The following is an 18,377-nucleotide window of genomic DNA, read 5'->3' on the forward strand; positions in this document are numbered from 1 at the left end:
ATGGTCCCCAGTGATCTTTGCATAATGAATACTTGAAAAATAAACATGACCATGTTCTGTACCTTGCACTCCTCTGTGGTCCTTACTGAATTGATGTGTAACTCATAGACCTGCCACTGGAAGGAGTGAGTGTATCCCAGTGCTGTCTCTCTGTTATTTCAACTAAAAGAAATTAGATTTTTACACACTTTTCATTGCCCATTTTACTTTGCACCTGTATTGAGATGTTGTCTACAGTCAGTGTAAGGATATTTCCATTCCCTCTCACACCTCCAGTGAGACCTTCAATCCATGAGAAACTCCAACCAAATCATTTTCTACCTGCTCATATCGCTTGTTTCATTGAGCAAGAGCTGCAGCATTTCCCCCAGCAAGAAGGGGCTAAACTATTTATTAAAATAGGAAATCCTTCATTATTTAAAATAATAAAAGGAGAAAATAGGACCTACCTTTTTGGACCTGAATGTGCTGTAAGATCATTCTTCTAATATGGGTGTGGTATACAAAGAAAGCATGAATGGAGGTTTCTTTTGTGGTCTTTTAAGAATTTCTAGATCAAATAATGTTGCTTGGCAAGCTGACAAATAGGTTTCATTTTTTTGTAATCACCAGATCTTAAAACACTGTGATCAACAGCCCTACAGTCACCGAGGGCTGATTAAGAATAGACATTGGGTTGCTTTTTTTAGGGCACAGCAGCTCTCTCATTGACTCTTTCAACTCCCTTCTGCCACACATTAGCTCAAAGTAAATGATTGCAATGCAGCAAAGAATTTCTGGGCTGACACGTGGTGATTGTGTGCTGGCTGGAGACCACAGACTGTCAGGTATTTGCTCCCAGTCCTCCACATCTCAGTCTGTCTGGGCAGAACTTGTGGGTCCTTCCATAGAGGCTCAATGACTCTGCAGTCACTGTGCTTGTGCTTACAAAGGTGATGAGCTGTGGAGTTTTTGTTTTTCAAATGATAAATCTTGCCTGGCTCGGAGGTTCTTCCTGTATATGACACAATACAGCCATGTTGAGTATATTTGTGTAGATGTCTGTCTGTCTCCATAAATTATTCATGCAAAATGGGAGTATTTTGATTTTCCTCCATGGAACAGCCAAGCTGCTGTAAAACAAGACTGGTCTTCTCTACAACACCCTTTGCAGTCCTCTTCAGGCTTAAATAATGTTCCAGGGCATGACTGGGCTGCCTTGGCAACAATGCACTGTTGGGATTACTGGGAAAAAATAATACAAGGAAGTGTAAGTAACAGCTGAACTGAGGAGAAAATTTTGTAACGTTTTTCACTAACAGGTTTAGAGCAGTGTTGTTAGGGAAGATCCTGCCAGTGTAAGGGTTTTTCTGTTTGCAGTTGTGAGACATCAAATTTGTTCATAGTCACTTTAACCACTACTGTAGTAAGCCTTGAAGCAATGAAGAAGTGTTGCTTAGTGATTGAGCTGTGAGTAATGGTGGTTTCCATACACAGCATGGCCAGCATTTCCCTAGGTGGGTCTTTAAACCCATCTCCTGGTGCTGCTGCACTACGCTGGGACTTCTGGAGATGTATGAAAGGCTGCAGATAGAACTCTTCGTCCCAGGCACTAAATGTTCGGTGGTGATTTTGCAACAAAGATGTAGAACAACAAAACTGAGTTTCCTTGAGCTTGCTCACTGTGTTTAGCTAGGAAAACCTGAAGTGATGTCTGTTGTATGACTCTTCAGTGGCCAGCATGAGAAATGAGGGCAGAAGAGGAGGGTCACATGGGATGGAAGGCAGCATACTGTAGTTTGAATAGCACTGGCCAAATCCTGGGCCCCTTGTTTCCCCTTCAGCAGATGTTGGAACACTGAGCCATGTGGCTGCTCTGTGTGGGCGCAGAGCTACACTTAAACTTTCCTTTCTACAGAGTTCAGATGTAGTGAAACAAGGGGAAATACTTCTTCATGCCACAGTGGCATGAACCTATCAGATTCCTACATGAGTAGATTGACTGAGTCTTCCTGAGACTCACCATCAATAAATGCCCATCATCTCTTAGTTTGAAGGAGAAGGAACAACAGAAAACCTGCACTGACCCCTATTTCAGACTTTTCCTTTTTTTGTCTATTTTAAGTTAACGGGGTAGAGGAGGGAAGACTGGGAGAGGAAGTTGAGATGAAGAATCCTCCTCCGTGCCCTTGGAGAGCTGCAACATTTGTTTCTCTTTTTTGAGGTCAAAGCCTTGTCCATCATTGGTGTTAGAGAGAGACCAAGCTGCAAACACACTGGGGAGTGCCTCTGCTGCAGGGATTTGCAGTCTGAAGGAACAATCATCCCTACATTTCTCTAGTACTCAGCTTTCAAGAGATTGCTTTGAACGTTTTTGACATATCAGATGGCATAGTAGTGCTGAAGCTGATACTTTGATCTGCAGGGAAGTGATGCTGAGCCATCACTGGAGTATTTTTTCTGCAGGAAAACTCCAGTTAAGGAAAATGTCATAGCAGGCTATCAGTTCTGGCATGAAACTGCTAGCAGGTGGATATCGTGATGGGAAGTGTTAAGTGGGTTTTGCTGGCTCACTGGTGCAGCTGGCTTGTTCTCTCACTTACATAAAAGAGAAGCGGGACCTGCCCTCAGGCTACAGTGAGAATTTGAGTTTGGCGTGAGGTGGAGAACATGTATCAGGGACAACAAAGCCTGAAGTGAAACCTTAGGCTGAGGTTTAACACAGTATGTGGGGAGAAGTGAGGGCAATGTTGTTTTAGCTTTCCAGGCCTTATCCTTAGCCTGTGTGAGTGATTTCAGTGCAGATGTTACAGAAAGTGTAAGAAGGAGGTGAAAGGAACTCTGAAATGTCACATGCTGCCACAACCTGAAACTGGCTTTTTAAGACCATTTTGAAAAACAGTTGTCTTACCTGCTTTTGAATTCTGATGCAGCCAGCTGCTGCCATCCTTATAATGCTGCATTTGGCTTAGCCTTAGAGGTATTTTTCTCTTTTCCTGCAGTTTTAGACTGCCAATTCTTGACCTGGTCTGGGCAAATGGCTTTCTTCTCCCCCTTTGCAGCGATTCTTTACATTCAAATGGCTTTCATCCTGAATTCTCCTATTTTTCTTGGTGGAAGAGGGGTTAGTGTGGAGTTTTGAGGGTTTTTTTTGCTTTCCCCACCAAGTAAATACTCCCACATATGTGGTAATAAGAGAGACATACGTGGAATTAAGGGAGTTTGTGCACAGAGTTTAGCTGCCTTTTTCTGAAATGGCCAGATTTATGATGGGGAAAGAATGAACAGCTTTGGCAGAAAAGCAGTAGAGCTTTAGATCCATGATGGAGAGGCTCTTGGCTATGCTGCAATAGAAAGTCTTACAGTAGGAAGATTCCAGTATTTTTGCTCAGAGTAAAGATAAAATTATGTTCAAGCCATAGATTTTATCTAAACCATGCCCTTACTATAAGCAAACAAAAAGGAAATGTTAAAATATTGTGTTTAATTGGGTATAAGTGCTTTACTATTTATCTGTTTCTGTTTCCTCAATTTCTCTGGGCATCCTTGTAAATTAAAACACAGGGATTTCCCCACAGCTATAATTTAATTTGACCTTCTTGTGAAAGAATTTTAAAGTGACATTGCACTTCAAATGTGAACGTATTCCCTTCAGCACTGCCCCTGTACTGGCTGGAGTGGGAGTACTCTTAAATCCTGGCTGCCCAACATCCACCAGCCATGTGTGACTGTCCTGTTCCTAACCCAGCTTTAGAGTCACTTCTTTGGAATGACCACTGCTCTGCCTTCTTCCTCTCTGTTTCCATTCTTACTGTTTCTCACTGCAGCTTTAGTGAAGCACTGGCAGGGCTTTCTCTGTGGATGTGGAGAGGGGAGTACAAAATCTGAGCCGGGCCATGGTGGGGGCTCCTGTCTACCTGTCCTGCTTCTTCCACAGACTTTGGGCACTCCTTTCAACTGTTCTATAAAAACTTAATCACTTCAGACATAAGGACTAAATGCTTTTGGCAATATATTAAAATGATCATGCCTAATCTTGGACCTGACGCACACATAGCTCTTCACACATTTGAAAGTAAGGCTATTAATTAGTTCTCAGAGCTCTAGCTGTGAAAGATGATCACTTTGCTGTTGATAAGAGCATATTGAATTAAAAAAAACATCAGACAAAGCAAGGGCACTTTTCCTACAGCCTTCTGAAAACATAAATAAGTTCTGAGATTTCTGTTTTATGGGGGAACTTGACATCCAGAGAGGTCAAAAAAGCCCGTAGGTACTAAAGTCCCATTTACCTTCTGTTGTAGGTGCCAAGTTGTCTCGGTTTGAAAGACAGGAGTCTGCTAAGGAAGGCAAGAGCTTCCTCTGCAATGGAGAATGTAAACCTTCTCCACTTCTCTGAATTTTTATAAATTTTAAATTAAGGGGCTCTCAGGCAAAAAATATGGGAGCAGGAAATAACAGTTCTTTAATAGGGAAGAAAAATAAAAGGATAAAATAAACAATGCAGTCCACTAGAACAACACTGACAGAGTCAGAATTCAACCTGACACCCTGTGGGTCAGGGTGTTGGCAGCAGTCCAATTGGAATTGTGGCTGCAGTCCCCCTAAAGTGTCAGGCGTGGCTCTGCTGGAGCAGGGATCCTGCAGAAAAAGTGTGTAGTTCTCCTCCAAAGATCCAGCAGAAGAAGATCCGGCTGCTGTTCTTCTTCGGGGAAATACGGTGGAGAAGCCGTGCTGGTGTTCCAGAACCTCCCAATTATATCTGGGTAGGAATGCTTGGCTCCTCCCTCTGGGTGGAGCATCTCAAAATGGGATGCTGTAGTTCTTATCAGTCGTGCAGTGACATTCAATAGCCTGTTATCAGCAGGTCTCCCCTCTCGAGGCAGGAGTGGTTGTGATCATTTAGAGAGAGAGATAAGGCAAACTGCCCACTTGACAGAAGACAACTGCCATACAGATGATAATAGAATACATCTTGCCTTGCAATCTGGAACACAAATCCACTCTGGAAGTCTCTGCAAAACTGCGCACTACTAGAAAACAATCTTGCTTTCACATCAGTTTAGTTTTGAAAATATCTCTAGCAGAATAATCTAGTTTGTAACTAGATGACAAACCCAGTTTATACTAAAAATAGTCTTGACTCTCTGTGCACTGTATACATAATTCGCTCTTTGGGATTGTTTTTTTCAGTTTGATCCTCTTTATCACAATCCAGCAAGGGAAAAGTAAGAATGAAGTTGCTAGTCCTAAAACAAGGTGTTAAGCAAGGCTGAATAGAGGAAGCAAGTTGTAGGTATAGAATGTAGCTCAGCCTTCCTGAAGGAATTAAAGGATGGTTGAAGAATGCACGGCAGTCATCCACTGCCTTGTTCCTCTGTGCAAGGTGTTAGTCACTGTTCTAACCTCTGGTGCTCTTTGCCTGTGCAGGCTCTCCAGGGTGTACAGAAAGAGCTTTGAATTCACCTGTGGTTGCAAGGAGAATGGTGTCTTACACCCCTGGCAAGTGAAATGCTACAAGTGAGGAAAGGAAGACTTGCCACTGTAATTTTAAGGCTCTGGCCTGTGTTTCCATAGCAGGCATGAAAGCATGGGATGAAGCTCAGGCCACGCTCAAGATGGTAATTCCAGCCCGCTGGAAAAGGTCTGTACCCAGGCAGAGCAGCTTATGTCCCTTTGCTCACTCACTGTAGCTTCAGCATTGTGAATTCATTGAGTCCTTTTGAATTAATCTCAGTTTATACTAGTGCTCTGGGAGAGAGGCACACATAGGCTAAATTCTGGTCTGCTCTTCAGTGTTGAGATGCTGCCACACACAGCGTTTAGATGCAAAACAAGAACACAGATGCTGACAGGATTCCCCTCAGGATGTGAATAGTGGTGGTGGTCACAGAGCTGCTGTGTCCCCCTGCAGTGGAGCAATTGCATTGGAAAGGGGACCTCAAATGGGATAGCTCACACAAGTTTTGTTCACTGTCATTTATAAAACCCCTTAATTGGCTTTTACATTAGTGACTGTTTTACATTTGTAACCGTTAATTAGCTTTTGCATTTTTAACTGTTTAAAGTTACTAGTTTGATCAATTAAAAGTGTTCAAGTTAATGAGGTAAATATTATAAAATCATTATAAAGTTATACTAGTTATTCAGTACATTCCAAATGAATGTTTAATCCTCCTGTTCAAATAATTAATAAAATAAGAACTATGGCGTTCACATTCTCTGAAAAATCCCTTCGCCAAGGATTTTTCTCCTGGGTAGCTGAGAAGCCTCAGAGAAAAAGAAAAACAATAGTTATCTCATTTGCTTCTCCTTTGATTTGCTCATGTGGAATGTGTTTGGATATTGTTTATCCACAGGTAATTGTTTCATTGTTTTCTGGTATGAGTTGTTTTATCTCATTGGCCAATCAGTGCCAAGCTGTGTTGGGACTCTGGAGAGAGTCACGAGTTTTCATTATTGTCTTTTTAGCATTCTGGAAGTATCCTTTCTGTATTCTTTAGTATAGTTTAGTATAGTATTCTTTAATATAATATAGTATTGTAAAATAATAAATTAGCCTTCTGAGAACATGGAGTCAGATTCATCATTCCTTTTTTCATTGGGGCACCCCACAAATACAATAAAGAACAATACTATTTTTATAATCCTTTGTTCTTAACCTAATTACATTATTTGTAAGTTTAATAATCTCTTTTAAGTATCACACTTTCAAAGGTTCCAGTGCAGTTTCCTTTCACCAACAGCATACAGCGTTTTACAGATGATTTCTAACCCACTCCAGGGAACTTGTAACTTGATACCACAGCGACTGTGCATAATAATGAGAGACCTTCCCGCCAAAAACCTCAGCGATATCATCACACCCCAGTGACAGCACACTATTGGAAAGAAGATCTTACCTCATCATCTACTAGCACCAATCACCAGAGACAATGGGAGCAGAACTGCAAGTATAGACTGAGGGGACTGAGAATGTGAAAGGGGCAACCTGACCTGAAGAGCTGTCTTTTACTGTCTGTTACTGTTCCTTTGACTGTGAGTTAGCTGCAGCAGGGGACCCGACACTGCAGACTTCGGTCAATATCTCTTTTTAGAGACTTTTTTACAGATTTGAGGGCAGACTAACTGCATTCACTGCAGTGCTGTCGGGTTCTTGCCTTGGGGCCAAACACCAGTTCAGCTAGAGGTTTCCTCAATCCTTGTGCCCAGGATTTTTTTTCTTTTTTTCCCTTTTCCTTCTATCCCTTCCTTCCCTTTGTTTTTCCCTTTTAAATAAACACCCTATTTTTGTTCAAATCCCCAAAGCTGTATCTTTTTTTATCACATTCAGCAAGTTGAGGGTATGTCAGACCCATATCTTCCACAATTTCCCAGAATTGTGAATACGCCAAGGACACAACCTTACCAAGGTTCCTCTGCTACAGCTGGAGAGATGTCAACAGTGTCCTGCTGGGAGGCTTCCTGACACCTAGGTCCCACCAGCAGCATGATGGTAGGATTTGAGGAAGTTGGTGGTAGCAGCATAAGCAAAGGAAAACGGAGTCACATTTTTATTCAAATTACTTCAATGTCATCGGTGTGTTTGGCTTAACAGTTGTTTATACCGCATAGGATGGATTTCAAAAGCAGGTTGTATTTTCTCTCCATTAAGGCAGTACACAGTGTTTTTTCTGCTCATCAAGTGGCAGAAGGAGAACATAAGCTCATTCCATTCACTCACGTTTGAAAATGTGTGAGTGATGGACAGCTGAAGAGATGGGTGATGCATCTTGCCCAGTCTGTGCTGCATTACCTCACTCATTTATGGTTTTTAGTTGGAGCTGGGCTGACCAAGCTGGGTGAACCAGGAGAGATGACAGGGAGTGCCCTGTCAACATGTTTTGCCTTTCCTACAGAACTGTGACTTCACTCCAAAGCAGACATCAGTGTGAATACAGCTCTTTTCCCCCAGCACTTCCATGAGTGTGAGGTGACAGGTTAATCCTTTTGTGTCCACGTGCATGTTATGCAGCTAAGGAGCGGGAGTAAGCAGAGGATTGCCTCCAGAGCAGAAACATTTACTGCCTTTCTGAAGACATGATTATTCTAAAAAATGTCCTGATTGAAAAATGGAGGCTAATATTTTGAAGATAGTGGCTTCCACATCCTATAGAAACAATATTTGCATTGGAGGGTCATGTGTTCAAACTTATTTTGCTGCTTCCCCGTTAAAAACAAGAATTTTCTAATAGCCTATACTTCAAATAACTCAGGTTCACAGAGCAATGAAATTCCTTTAAAACTTACACCTTTGGGCTTAATTACAGTTTTCTCCTTGAGAAGCATATGGCTGGCATAGCCCATTTCCCAACCAAGTAATTCCAATTGGTGCTTGAAAAAGTCACATTGCTAGAATGACCAAAGCATTCACTGTTTGGAACAAATTAGCAAAAATCTCTGTGTTTTTTTCAGTTTCCTGTTGCCATTCCACATATGAAGGTGACCCTCTATAACCCTTTTCCCAAGTGTTATAATGGAGCAGGAAAAGACAAAAGTGTTTGTCTTCTTGGAGGATGTGTTTTGAGCCATCTTTAGCCCCCGGTGAGTTACCTGTTCCCAGAACTGCTGGCACCGCACCTCCCACCTGCGAGCTGGCATCTGGTGTGCCATCATCTGCTGTCAGAGAGCCTCCAATGTGTCTGTGACCTAGAAAGACAAAAATACCCTGATGACAATATCAGAGCTTTTGTGAGGTGACAGGCTGTGCCACTAGCAAGAGACAGTTTTGGTGGGGATCTGAATGAGGAGCCTTGTACGGTCTAGAACACCACTGAAATGAGAAGCAGGAATCATAGGGTGGCTCTATACCCAGAATTGTTCTGTGAATCCACCCAGTCTCTTCTCTTTGCCTGTGGTGCTGGTCACTGCTCTCTCCCAAAATTGTTGTAGATATCAAAGTAAAAACAGTGGTTGTGCAAGATCTAGCCAAGACCAAATGCCTCTTTGTGAAGGTCCCTGTTCACTACTAAGAAAGGTGTAAAATATCACAGTATTCCAAATGGCCTGTCGGGCAGATATTCTCACCTGGCTCAAGCTACTAGTTATCTAGAAAAAGTTGGAAGGAGATAACGCTGAGCCTGGAAAAACAAATCTGATTTCTCATCAACCAATCAATTAAACAATCAATCAACCAATATCTAGCAGAAGGAGGATGGGCAATACCTACAGCCCAGCCCTACAAGGCATTTTGGTCTCAGGAGGTTGCTTTAAGGGGTAGTATTTCATCCAAGACTTACTTTTAAAGTTAAAATGATATCTCTGCTGCTTTCAGTAGAGAAGAAAATGGTGCCGCCTTCTTCAGATACTTTCAAAAATCTCATAGGAAAAAAATCTTCTAGATGAGTACAACACTGATGCTCCTAATGCATTTTTTAGGGACTGCATGGAGGTACAACCAAAGCAGAGAATCAGTTCTCTGTCAATGCACTCTGATAAGATACAAGCACAGGTGGAGGGGTGATCTGCCCTGAAGGAAGGATCTTTGACCATTGGAATGGGACTTCATAATTGTGTACACAAAGCTAAGCAAAAAAATACTGTTAAAATCAGGACCATCTTAACCTCATAATGTGCAACAGGAGCAGGAAACGATTCTCATATACAAAGAACAAATAGGTCCTGTCTCTGAAAGGTGTGTTTCAGGAAAGGGTGAACAGCAGGTTAGAGGATAACCAAAGTTTTCATTGTCCCAGGGCTGTGGTCAGCTTGGATTTGGATCAGGTAGAGAAACTGCAAGAGTGTTTAATCTGTTGTACACATCAGCTTCTGGAAAAGGTATTTTCTAGCCATCTTTCCTTGCAAAATCTGGAAAAGGTATCTTCCTCTGTGTAATGCCATCACCAATAAACTAACTTTTCCCACAGGAACTCTTCTCCCTGAGGAAAGGGAAAGTCACCAGTCTTCATTCCATATTTCTTACCACTGTTTTTTGATCTGGTTTTCCTTTTGCTCCTTTCAACCTCAAATTCACTTGTCATTATTCTTTCATGAGCTTTTAAAATAATATGTTGGTATAGGAAATTAGGCTTGAGAGTGCTGCTGGCCAGTTCTTTTCCTTGCCTTTTCACTGTCATTTCTGAAGCTATGCTGATTACCAATTACATTTAATGGAAAAGATAGCTGTCACAAATGTTGTTCCTTAAATAAATTAAGTTTTATGAGAAACGGAATCTGGGGAAGTACTAATGAAGAGAAAGTAGCTCTTGGACATTTTGTCATTTCATTGGCAGAAGACAGCTGGCCAGTCAGCATTTTAAACATGTATTCTTTGAAGCCATGGCCTGTATTGTGTTTGTTTACTAAGGAATAAAGATCTTTTTTTCTTCCCTCAGGGAGAGCTATATGACAAAGCACAAAGAGTAGGGAACTGGACTTTTGCATTAGCCCCTCTTCTTTTTCTTTTATCCTCTTTGACTTCTCAAAATGTAGTTTCCATATGCTTTGAGCTCTCTTTTGCCAGAAAGGTTGCCAGAAACTTTAGTAGTGATGGAGGTGATGACTCTACAAGAAGTCACTGGCATTTGACTGAGCTGTCCACTCTTTTCTCTTTGAATTTTGCATCTAAACTGTTCCTTGGTAGTGTTAGGAGGGAAAAGAATGGAGAATCTTCATGAAATGTGTTTTGAAAGTGTCATATGTCCTTTACAGGTATTTAATTTTTTTCTTGTTTTAACTAAAAGGAAAGGGAACTTTTGAAAAGTATGTATTTCAGATTAAAAATTCTGAATGTTTCACTAAGGAAAGCTCCATGTTTCATGGGAAACATGTGAAGATATTTCCCAGTAAATAATTCAACAAAATGAATTCAAGTTGATGCAGAATTGCTAAACTTGCTCCCAAATTCATGAAAGGAAAAATTTCCTCAAAGCTCTTGTCACAAAAAATATCTTTGGTCACGTATGAACCTGATGTTCATTTCCCTAATGGTGTCATGTTTTCTAGATGGTGAAATAATCCTGAGACTAGCAGCCAAGAGTTCACAAGTCTGTTTCTGACATTATAATCTTTGTGGGGAGCAAGGTTGGCCACTTGCATGAAGTCACACACAATCCCGCTGAGGGTCTGTCTAGATTTAATCAGCAAGATAAAGATGTCCGTTGGTGGGTGTGGGACTTACGGTTGTGCTCTTAGATTGTGGTTTTAACTGATTTTGAATAACATCTGTGAGCTTGTGAAAATATTGTGCTTGCAGCCAGGAGATTTTGTGTTGTGGTGTGTTGTTTTATCTCCTAATTCTATTGTACGGGTTCAGTTATATGTAATGTTAGTTGGTTTGCCCCAACCCCCTAAATTTGAATGGTTCTGCCCACGTTATCCTTCCCTGCCCTCCACAAGTTAGTCAATTTCTCTCTCTCTTTCTTGCCCTCCAATCGCAGTTCAGAGTTGTACTGCCTGTCATGTTGCCCGCTCCCTTCTGTGGTTTGTCCGTCATCCTCCAGACCAGTCCCATTTCCAGAGAGTTCTCTCCGGGCTGGATGGGGATTGGGCCTAGTGCCACAGATCCTCCCTTGCCCCTCCTACATTGTAACTCCGTTTGTCCCATGCTTTGTCAATCATATCGCTTGGCCAATGTTTGCTGTTCCCTTATGCTCCTCCCTTTGTCTTCATAAGCTGGCGCCCAGCTCTCATCGCCAGACTCTCCCTGCTCTCCTGGTTCTTGTCATCCCTTCCTCGTTGGAATAAACACCAACTGATTTATCAGAGAGCGTCTGACCGCCTCCTTTGCCTCACCAACATCGCGTGGCCAGCCTTGATTTCCCATCCGAGGTCAAGGAGACGAAGCTTCCCTCCCCGAGCCGGGGTGAAGTCGTCGCCTTAGGAGACAGCTGTGGAGGCCAGTCTCCAGCTTGGAGCCGCAGCCCATACCACACAAGCTGTCTCCCTGGACCTGCTGGAAGTGCTGCTTTCTAGCCGGGCTTCTTGAGCAACTCCAGCAATTTTGGGCTTTGGTACTGACTGGGGATACACTCTATTTCCCACTCTTCCCAGGCATCTTCTCTAGTTTCAAAAGGGTACTCAAACTTTGAGTACGTCAGGCACATCACATATACTTCTTTACATTGTCTTTTGAGGACTAAAGCATTTATTGCATGGTGGTGATAGCACACCATCAATTTTTCCATGCTGTTGTCTGAGTTCCAAAGATGTATTTGAACTGTGCCAAGAAGCTGGTAGCACAAGAACTTTTGTTTGTACAAACCGTAGAGCTGCGATTCCCAATTCCCCATTCAGATACTGGGTGGTGCAGGTGGCTCCTTCTGCTCTTCCAGTCTCAGCTTTTGCCCTGATCTGCCAGGAGAGGAGACCACACCTGCAGCAGAGGTCTGCAAGTGGGAGGTTCAGGCATGTAGTTCCAAAGATGCGTTGGAAGCAGTGCAGCACAGGGTCAGAACAAACAGCGTGTTTGCAGCTGGTGAGGCTTGCTGGAGTACAGCATGAGATCAGTGATTTCATCCTTTTTTAGGATAAACTTTCTGCAGTCACTCCTAAACCAGTCAGTTGTGTGAGTCCTGAACTCACAGTCTCATCATGGCTTTGAAATCAGACCATGTGGTCTGGATGACTGACTTACATCAGATATTGTAGAGAGGGCTGGGTCATACACAACTCATAGTCTGAGTATTTTTTATCTGAGTTTGTTGGTGAAATGTTGCGACTAATGAAAGAAGAATTCTCATATAAAGCAGAGACAGGGAAAACACAGTTTTCCAGGTTGTCCTGGTTTAGGGCAAATTTGGGAGAAAACCTCCAAAAGGGGCCCCCAGAAAGCCAACCCACATGGCCCCTCCCCCACCAGCTTCGGGAAAAATTTCCTCAGAGAGAAGTGGAAAGAACCTGTTTATTTAACAGGCCAAGCACTCCCTAGCACACAAAATGAACAATACCAGATGACAAAACTCATTTGCCGCTCTGAAGAGACAACAAATTCAGAAAGTCTCTCCTGTGGGTGCTCGCTCTGTTATCAATCCCTCCGGCACCGGCAAAGGCTGCTGCCCAGAGTAGGCCCCCCGTAGGCCACAAAGTGCAAGCTCTCGGTGCTCCCCAGCTCCCAGTCCGGAGCAGGCTCAAGTGGTTCCAAGAAAAAAGGAGAGAAAAACAGTCCAGGGAAAACTCAGACTGCCTCAGCTAGCTGAACTAACTAAAAAGCAAAAGGAGAGTGGTGTTCTGCCCTGTCCATGCCCAGACAACAACAGTGTTGCAGAAGACTGTGGAGGAGTGAGTGCAGTCTCTGATAACAAACTCCGTGCTTCTTCTTCTCCCTGCCTTAACTCTCCACCAGTCTTGAAGGCACAGAATATAATATTCAGCATAAACAGAACACCTGATTGGGGATACAAGCATCATAATGTCACCTTAGGACAGGTGTAGCTGGTTGGAAATGGGGATTTTGAAAGGATCAGTAGAGCTTCTCAGGTCAGTAAATGAAAAAATGTCTATTCATGAGCAGCTGTGGAGGGCCAGGGACCTTGTTGCTGTGTAAGAGGACATGCTGGAAACCCTTCCAAAAAGCTGAGGCACTTTGAAAGAGACATGTGTATCAAAAGAGGCGAGATGAAGTCACACTTGGAAAAACACTGTATGGTCAAGGTGTCTGCACTTAATTGGAGGGATTTCAGGAAAACTTGTAAAATAGTGTAAAGCTTTAGGGATGTTCCTTACAGCAAGGAGGCAGAGTTTTCACTCTACTAGACATCTCTAAGAAAAGAGTGAAAGTCAAGTTGTTACTGGTCTTTTTCATTTTTTTCCTAATCAACACATTATATAATTTAACAGGGAAAAAAAAAAGAAAAAAAAACGGAGTCCATCTAGTCAGGGAATATTGAAATTAAAACCAAACAAGAAGAGAAATTCAGAAATTCTTTAATGCCAGAAAGATCTGGAATACTTTCTGAAGAGAAATTGGCTGGATGGACGCTCTTGGAGTGGAAAATCAAGTCCTGAAAGACAAATGGCTCTTAATTGGCTTAAGGTGGTTCATTCATATAGTTAGGCAGGAGGATAGTTGTGTGGTGAAGTCATATGGCCTGCTAAAAAAATCAGAGTGGATAGCTATAGCCATATTTCTCAATATTCTTCACGAGTGTATTAAATTCCCTGTTGACTGAACTCTCTACAGCTCTGCAGGCACATTGCTGTTGTTTGTATTGATCTGTGGTGCTCAGCAGGAGTTTATTTCAGGAGTTATTTCTCTTGCACAGTTGAGAAGTGTTGATTCATCTTTTTGCTGCAAAAATGACTGATAACAAATGCTTTCCAAGAACCAGCCCCAGTAAATCAGCCACAGACATGTAGCTGAGATTCAGTTAAATCAATAGGGCACACAGTTCAGCTCCATCCATTTAATTATTTCTCATTTTATGTAAATGAGATTTCTTATTGCAGTGAAACAAATTATTATTTTCTCATGACAGTGCCTCATTTGCATGCTTTAATCCTTATTCTGCTCTTAGTTTAGCCTGAAAACAAAACAAAAGGTTCCTCAAGATTCAGAGGCTGAATTGAAGAGCTAATCTTTCATTAGCATTCTGGAGACAGTAGTTCCTTTGTGATCTGGTTGTGCTTAGCCTTCCCATAACACTGCCTGATTAAAGCTGTGTGTTTGACAAAATAGATTAAGCGTGACATCTGCCAGGTATATAACCTCATAGGTAAACACCCCAGCCTTTGAGAATTTCCATCGAAAATCTGCATTTGGCCAAATTTGCAGTTAGATTAGGATCCAGCTGCTTAAACAATATCTGATTTATATTACAGGGATGAAAACATTTATTTTTTCAATCTACTGCCCATCTACCTTCTACCATGAGTAATGCTAACTCCATTTGGGAGTAAGCACAAAAACGAGTGAAGCTGCAGAAGTTTTTCATACCACTATTTTTCTCTGGGACTCAGTCCCAATGAATTTGTCCCTGCAGAACCCCTGTGACTGGTGCAAGGGCAGTGCCCTACAGACACGGAGCTGGAGCACACTTGGAGTTCCAAGAGTAAAGAGTAAAGGAACTACTGCAGGGCACAGGCAATTGCAATGGTCAGGAATGAAATTCAACCCTCTTGAATCTTGACCCAGTGCCTAAGCCATAGATCTGTTCCATTCTGCATGTAGATTATACTTCTTCAGGATGCAAAGCTGTTTGCCTGCTACCTCCTGTGCTATTAGAACAGGGATGATGTTTTTTACCAGCCATGTATGGGAAGTCCTGTGAATTGGGCATAGCCTATTTTACTTTGAGAAAAAGATAATGGAAGAAACTCTGTGCAGCCAGTGAGAAAAATCCTGTCTCTCCCATATACCTGAGTGAGACTTCCAGTGGGAAAGACAAAACCATTCTGGGGTTATCTGCCTATCCAGCCCTTGTAATGTAAAGTTTTTACTGATGTTAAATTCAGCAAAGTAAGCAAGATGCCATATTTATCATCAGTAACACCCTTCTTCTTTTTGTGTTGTGAGGCAGAGACATATATATTGTCAGGTGTCTTTTCAGGCCACACTGACCACTGTAATAGTTGTGAAGAATGTATGGAGTGTGTGCTTTCACATAGAAAGAATAAATCAGCCTGGGCTTTCTTTTACTGGGCTTTCATTCTGCAGTTATTTTTCACACTTCCTCACACTAAGCCATGACTGCTAAAGCTCATCCTGGAGTAGTTTTACAACCAATAGGAACAGCTTAATTAAGCACTATCAGTCTAAATACCAATCCCTACTGCTTAGGTTTATTGCTGGATTCCTTGCTGGCTTAGCAGCTTGGACACAAGTATTCTCAGGAGCTGATGCTCCCAGTGTCCTGGAGGCTGCTGGGAGGAAAAAACTATTTTGTTCAGGCAGTCCCAACATTTCAGACAATTTAACTGTCATGGCAGCATACGCGTACACGCAGAGATGCAAACAAGTCACTGTGAAGTGCAGGCTCTGTGCTGGTCTGTGTTGAAGCCTGACAGCTCCAGCCAGGCATGGGCCAGGATCTGCCTGAGACAGCAGGGATGGGACAGGGCTAACAGCTGAAGGGAGCAGAGAGAATGGCCCTGCCCCTTCGTCTCTGACCTTTTGCTGGGAACCATCCACTTGAGTATTATCTGCCCACTTCTTACACAAAGGCAACAGCCATATCTTGTACGGACTTCATGGAATTGGTGCCATCCTCTATTTTTTTCCTTGCTCAAGTATCTGCTAGGATTAGTTACTTTTCTTTTGTGGTTGGAAGGAAGAATAGGTTGGATTAGTTTCCCTCTTTTGCAGTCAGTGGCATGAGGACTTTCAGTTTCAATCCAGCAGAACTTCTGGACTGGGGACAGCTCCTAGGAAAGAGGAAGGTGCTGCAAAGTCTCTTCAAGCTGGGCTGTGACTGCATTCACCTGTGCCCCTCTGAGAGGCTGCTCCTTATGTGAACTGCCTCCCCCTTCCCCAGCCGTGGTCACTGCAGCAGGCTCTGACTTGTGGACACACTGATCCCAGGGCAAGAGCTCTTCTCATGGATTATTAAGCCAAATGATAACTCTTTCTTGGTCTTATAATAAAAAACCTATGTGAGATGGGTATGTGTGAGGGGACAAGAGATGGGTGTGTGTGAGGGGACAGGCTGCTTGCCAGAGGTTCCTGTTCTTGCCATGGCAGCAGTGAGGGTAAACACAAGGCTCGGGGAAAGGACTGGGAGATGGCCATGCTGGTGTCTCCTCACGTCTTCTGTGGGAACTGTGTGAGAAATAGGGAGCTGCTGCTGGGTTTTGGGGTGGAAAGCCCCTGTAGACTGTGACCAGAACAGACTTTGGTCTGATGGAAGGAAAAGGGAAATGTGGAGCTGCATTTACACCAGCTGCTAATCTTGCTGTTGGAAGCTTATTATTTTTTTTTTAAGACATTTGATGAAAATACTTCTGTGTAATTTACATTTGCATCCTTTGTGCTCTATAATAAGTAACTCATCTGCATGTAGAGAAGGGACAATTCTTATACACAATTGTCTGCTTGGCATATGATCTGCAAAGCAAATGTAATGATTTTCTGCTTCTGTGAGCTTTTATTAACAAATACAGGAAGAAGAACAGAAAAAAAGAAATTTGGGGAAAATTGCGTAGCTATTATGAATATTACGTTTCTGGTTGTTGTTGGGATTTGGACATAATTTAGGCCAAATCTTTCTGTTTAAAAAGCTGTAACAATAGTGACTACTCTTCTTTCCAGCAGTTTGAGTTTATTATCTTTCATTATTTTTTTGGAAGCAAAATTAAACTGTTTATTTTTGCTTCCACAGAACCAAGATTTTGGCAAAGTGTAGACAACTTGCTATCTTAACTTTGTTCAAATAAATACTGTCTCTTTTTTTTTGTCTCTTAAAAATCACTTGCTGATATGCTCCAGAAAAATTTTGTAAGCTCTAAATGGCAACATGAGGAAAATTATGTACATATTTCTTCAATTGTATCCCAGTGCTGTCTTCATCTATAGGATTTGCAAGCAAATTGACTTTCAGTCCTATTCTTTTCTGGTATCTTCTTTGCAGCTGATGAGAGATTTGCAAGCAAATAGACCTTTTTGAAAATTTAAAGGAGATTTGTCGTTTCACAGTTTGTATCTCTTTTGCATAAATACATTTTTTCCAGAAGGCTTATAGGACGTATTATCTGGCAATCCCACTGGCCAACTTCCTTAAGATTTTGTTTGTTTCCCAGTGATTTAAAAACATCTATAGTCTTCCCACCCTGCCTTGCCATCTCCCCATCCCCAGAAGCCTCACTTGTGTCACTTCACATGCATTTATGACATCTCTATCATGTAAGCAGAGTGTTTAAAGGGAGTGAAGTGTATTTAAATAAAATAATTTTTCCCAGGGTAGTCATGCACGATTATCATTAGGGCTGTTGCACCAGCTAAATTTATCCCAGATACTTTGCAATTTGGGAATTTGGGAAAACCAAATTCAGTTACTTACTGTCTGCCAGAATTCAGCAGTTTGGGTAAATTCTACATGCCAGGAATCTGTGTTTTAACTCCATGCCGCTCCTTTGCTAAATCAAATATGTTCAAGGAAAGAGATGTAAGTTCTTTGCAAAGTCTAGGATGTAATTAAAGCCTTTATAATAATGAATGTGCAAAAAGCAGCAAAATACAGTGTTAAATGGGCTGTTTAATGCCAGGGTCTTCTAGCATTAGAGAATTTGCCTTTGGAAGTGGGCATCAGTCTCCTTGCCCAGGTAACAAGTGACAGGATGAGAGGAAATGGCCACAAGTTGTATCAGGGAAGGTTTAGATTGGACAATAGGAAATTTTTTTCCCAGATGGGGTTATCAAGCACTGGAACAAGCTGCCCAGAGGAGTGGTGAAGTCACTATGTCTGGGAGGGGTCAAAAACCACATGGAT

Source organism: Camarhynchus parvulus, chromosome 3 (genome assembly GCF_901933205.1).
Source record: "Camarhynchus parvulus chromosome 3, STF_HiC, whole genome shotgun sequence".
NCBI lineage: Eukaryota > Metazoa > Chordata > Aves > Passeriformes > Thraupidae > Camarhynchus > Camarhynchus parvulus.